This window comes from Physeter macrocephalus, chromosome 16 (assembly GCF_002837175.3).
Source record: "Physeter macrocephalus isolate SW-GA chromosome 16, ASM283717v5, whole genome shotgun sequence".
Classification (NCBI taxonomy): Eukaryota; Metazoa; Chordata; class Mammalia; order Artiodactyla; family Physeteridae; genus Physeter; species Physeter macrocephalus.
This window is the reverse complement of record NC_041229.1, coordinates 33,150,669-33,156,085: the sequence shown is the minus strand read 5'-3', so window position 1 is coordinate 33,156,085 and position 5,417 is coordinate 33,150,669.

Sequence of the window (5,417 nt, the reverse complement as noted above, 5' to 3'; positions counted from 1 at the left end):
CTACCGATGCAGGGGACGCGGGTTCATGCCCCGGTCCGGGAAGATCCCACATGCCGCGGAGCGGCTGGGCCCGTGAGCCATGGCCGCTGAGCCTGTGCATCTGGAGCCTGTGCTCCGCAACGGGAGAGGCCACAAAAGTGAGAGGCCCGCATACCACACACACACAAAAAAAGACAGAGAACCTGAATAGACATTTTCCACAAAGGATATACAAATGGGCAACAGGTACATGAGAAGATGCTCAACATCAATGATCATCAGGGAAATGTAAATCAAATCCACAATGAAAAATATTCCTCAAACGTGTTGAATGGCTATATTTTAAAAGACAAGTGATAACAAAGTTGGTGAGGATGTGGAGAAAAGAGAAACCTTGTACATTGTTGGTAGAAATGTAAATTGATACAGCCACTATGAAAAAAGTATGGAGGATACTCAAAAAAGTAAAAATAGAATAACTGTATGATCCAGCAACCCCACTTCTGGGTATATATCAAAAAGAAATGAAATCAGTATCTCAAAGAGATATCTACCTCTTATGTTCATTGCAGTATTCACAGTAGCCAAGATATGAAGTGCCCATTGGTGGATGAATGGATAAAAAAATATGTGTGAGATATATATATATATATATATATATATATATATATATATATATCTCACACAAACAGAATATGAATCATGAGACAGAAGGAAATCCCAGTTTTTGTAACAATATGGATGAAACTTAAGGGCATTATACTAAGTGAAATAATTCAGACAGAGAAAGACAAATGTTGTATGATATCACGTTTATGTGAAATCTACAAAAAGCTGAACTCAGGAACAGAGAGTAGAATGGTGGTTGCCAGGAGAGATATTGATCAAAAGGAACAAACTTTCTGTTATAAGATAAACAAGTTTGGGGGATCTAATGTACAGCATGATGACTATACTTAATAATGTGTACTGTATACTTGAAAGTTGCTGAGAGAATATATCTTAAATGTTCTCACCACACAAAAGGGTAATTATGTGAGTTGATGAAGTTGTTAACTAACCCTATTGTGGTAATCATTTTTTAATATATGCTTGTACAGAATCATCACTTTGTATACCTTAAACTTACACAATGTTATGTGTCAATTAATCTCAATAAAGCTAGAAGAATAATAATAAATAATACATTTAAAATTCTTCTTCATCCTCAGTTGGGGCCTACTGTAAATGAGAAATCTATAGTCCAAGAAGGTTATCACATTCCTTCTTCTCCCTTAGTCTGACCTAAGGTTTCATTCCCCTCAGGTTTCACTCCCCTAAGGTTTCATTTCCCATTTACTATAATCTAAGCTTGTAAGCCTAACGGTTCAAAGAGGTGGGATCAGGAAGGAAAAATTAGGAAATCAAGAAAACTTATTTAAGTAGAACTAACGTAATATGACTTCCTGCTCTCTGAGTTAAGCAGGTGTTTAAAGCTAATTCTTTATCTCACTAATGAATGGTTCCATGGGTTCTTGCCTCAAATGTCAAGATAAAGGCTTTGAGAAGGCAAATTTCCACTAGGACTCTACTTAGGAGGAAAATACTTAGTTCCTCGTGCTTAAGAAAACTCAAGGGAGAATATCAGGCATGCCACATTCGGCTGTGATTCTGTTTCTTGTCCTGACTTTCTCGGAACAGAAGTTATCTGATAAAGGTCTGCTTCCAACCTACATAACATCAGAAATCTTTAAAAGCCAGACTTGAGGACTTAATATAACTGTGACTTTCCAATGCTTTCACAAAGGGTGCCTCTCTGTAAAGAGTTTCCTAATTCATTAAGTGGGATAGTCATTGAGATGTTAAAGCAGATCTGAATCTGAGAGACCTGTAGCTGGAGGTTGGAGGGAGACTTGCCTTTCCTTGGATACCCTTAGATACTGGTCTTCTCCCTCCTCGCCCCACCCCTGCCCCTCCCCTGCTTCCGTCCTTTCCCCCCTCCCTTCTCTTTCTCCCCCTCCCCCTCCCCCTCCCCCTCCCCGGCCCACAGAACAGAACTCCCTCTCTCTCTCTCTCTCTCTCTCTCTCTCTTCCCAGTCAAAAATTATTTTTTATATATACACACACTCAGAACCAGGGTCAATAAACACCAGTGACATTTTAACATCATATTCTCAAACAACTAAACCAGATTTGAAAATTGAAAGAAAAAACAAACATTAAGTATATTTGACTTCTCTTTCTGTGTTGTGGGAGATGTATTTTCCTCTGGTTAGTCATTTCCTCCTGAGTCTCTTTATTATTCAGCAGTGCTTTTGGGCAGGATTTAAAACAGACTAGGGACTACTCTCTCTCACATGATCTATATCTGGTCCTTGTGAAACACACAAATCCTTTGTCCTATTGAACTCTGCATGCATAGACCCAACCCAATGCAATAAGCTTAACCCTAGGATTAGCGGCTAGGCTGCCCAGCTCCAACGCTTTAAATTTCTCAGGAGGAAGTTTTAAAAGAAAAAAAAACACTTTACCATTTCACTCATTCTGCATGCATCAAATATTAAGATCTCTGAATAGTCTCCTTGTAATATCCTCATTAAATAATTGGAGGTGGGACATTCGTAGCCAAATTCTCTTCAGAAATCTTCATGAGTCTTCCTCTTGTCTCAGTCAACTTTTTACACTCCTGATGTGGATAACGTATTTTAGAACCATGTAACTACTTTTGGCTACCCATTTTGAAACAACTAAAGGTGTTCTGTCTTCCAACTCCCTTTGCTATCTGATGGCTATTGCCTTAAAGTCTCAGCCAAAACATGTCTTTTAACATCCTGTTATTAAGGGTTTGAGAAAAGGAGTGAAATAATCAGAGTTATGTTGACAAGGAATTACTCTGGTTGTTCTGCTATAAAATATATTGTAGTGGTGGAAGAAAATGTGGAAGCACAAAAAAGCTTTTAGAGTAGTCCAAGTGAGAAGACTAGAGCTGTAAAAAGAAGTTGTGTGCCAGATATATTTTCAAGGTAGAATCAGCCATCTCATAAATGATACGAAAAGGGTGAGGAAAAGAGAGGAGTCAAGGGTAACTTCTAGATTTTTATCCTGAGCAATTAGGTGAGGGGAACTAAAGACTAAAGACTGGGGAGACAGAGGGTTTAGAGGGGTAAAGTATTAAGAGTTCATTTTAGATATGTTAAGTTTGAAATGACTATTAAATATCCAGGTAGGGATGTCAAAGGGCTAATTGGATGTAAAAGTTTAGTCCTCAAGAGAGGCCTAGACATCAGGGCTAAAAATATGTATTTGTACGTAATCAACATTTAGGAGATATTGAAAACTGTGGGATCAAGTAATATTACCTTGGAACTGAGTGCAGCTAGAGGAGAAAAGAGAGCAAAGAATTTAGTAGCCTTCAGGCACTTCAAAATTTACATGTTATGAAAATGAGGAGGAACTAGCAAATAAGACTTAGAAGAAATGACCATTTAGGTAGATCCCAAGGTCTCTAAAAGGGGAAGCAATTAAGGAAGGGTCATTAGGTGAAATGGTGAAATGCATAATATCCAATTTCCAGATATTTAAAACTTAAGCATTGAGTTATACTGAGTTAATTTTTATATAATATGAGTTTAGCTGATGTTTATTTTTTGGCCTATAGTTGTTAAAAGCTACAGAATCATTTGTTAAAAATGCTGCCCTTCCATCATTAATTTATTTTACACCTGGGTAAAATTTTAGAAGGGCATACCTATGCAAATCTATTTTGGGGTTTTTCACAGTGTTCTATTGATATATGTGTCTATCCTTATGTCAATACCACAGTCTTGACTGTTGTACTTCTATAATCAGTCTTAAGATCAGATTAATTCTTCCTGCTTCAGTCTTCTTTTCAAAATTATTTTAGCTATTTTAATACCTTTACATTTCCATGTAAATTTTAGAATAATCTTGTCTACATTTATAAAATATATGGCTGGGGGTTGATAGAAATTTGACTTAGGAATTGAGCTATAGGTTTTCCTATATATCTTTTTGAGGAGAATACAAATATTTATAATGTTTAGTATCCCAATCCATGAGCACAAAACGTCTTTTTATTTCTTTAGATCTTCTTTGATTTATTTAATCAGTGTTTTGCAGTTTGTAGTATACAAGTCACATACATGTTGGATTAACACTTAAGTTTTTATTTATTTGAGTGGTAATGCATTTTTGATTTCAATGTCCACATGTTCCACTGCAGTATCTAAAAATACAATTGATTTCTGTACTACATGTATCTTGTATCCTGAAATCTTTCTCAATTCACTTATTACTCCTAAGAACTTTTATATAGATGCATTGGGTTTTATCAGTATAGACAACCATGTTATTTGTAAATAGGGATAGTATTATGTATTTAATTATTACATAAATAAATTTTAATTTTTTTAAATTTAATTTTATTTATTTATCTTTGGCTGCGTTGGGTCTTCATTGCTGCACATGGGCTCTCTCTAGTTGTGGCGAGCAGGGGCTACTCTTCGTTGTGGTGTATGAGCTTCTCATTGTGGTGGCTTCTCTTGTTGCAGAGCATGGGCTCTAGGCATGCAGGCTTCAGTAGTTGTGGTGCACGGGCTTAATTGCTCCGTGGCATGTGGGATCTTCCTGGACCAGGGCTCGAACCCATGTTCCCCGCATTGGCAGGCGGATTCTTAACGACCGCGCCACCAGGGAAGTCCCTAAATCTTATTTTATATAAATTTAAAAATAAAAGAATTTCAACTTGAAGGAGGCAGCCCATATAGTTGTTGGTTTAACGCACAATATTTCAAAAAAAACAATAAAGTAGAAAAGATAAATGAAACTAAAAGCTAGTTCTTTGAAAAGGTAAACAAAATATCAAAACTTTTAGCCAAACTCATCAAGAAAAAGGAGAGAGGCCAAATCAATAAAATCAGAAATGAAAAAGGAGAAGTTACAATGAACACCACAGAAATACAAAGGACCATAAGAGATTACTACAAGCAACTATATGCTAATAAAATGGACAGCTTAGAAGAAATTAACAAATTCTTAGAAAGGTACAATCTCCCAAGACTGAACCAAGAAGAAATAGAAAATATAAACAGATCAATTACCAGTACTGAAATTGAATCACTAATTTTAAAACTCCCAACAAACAAAAATCCAGGACCAGATGGATTCAAATGTGAATTCTACCATTTAGAGAAGACATAACACCTATCCTTCACAAATTATTCCAAAAAAATTGCAGAGGAAGGAACATTTCTGACCTTCATCTATGAGGCCACTATCACCCTGATACCATAACCAGGCAAAAATGTCACAAAAAAGAATAATTACAGGCCAATATCACTGATGAACATAGACATAAAAGTCCTCAACAAAATACTAGCAAACAAATTCCAACAATACATTAAAAGGATATACACCATGATCAAGCAGGATTTATCCCA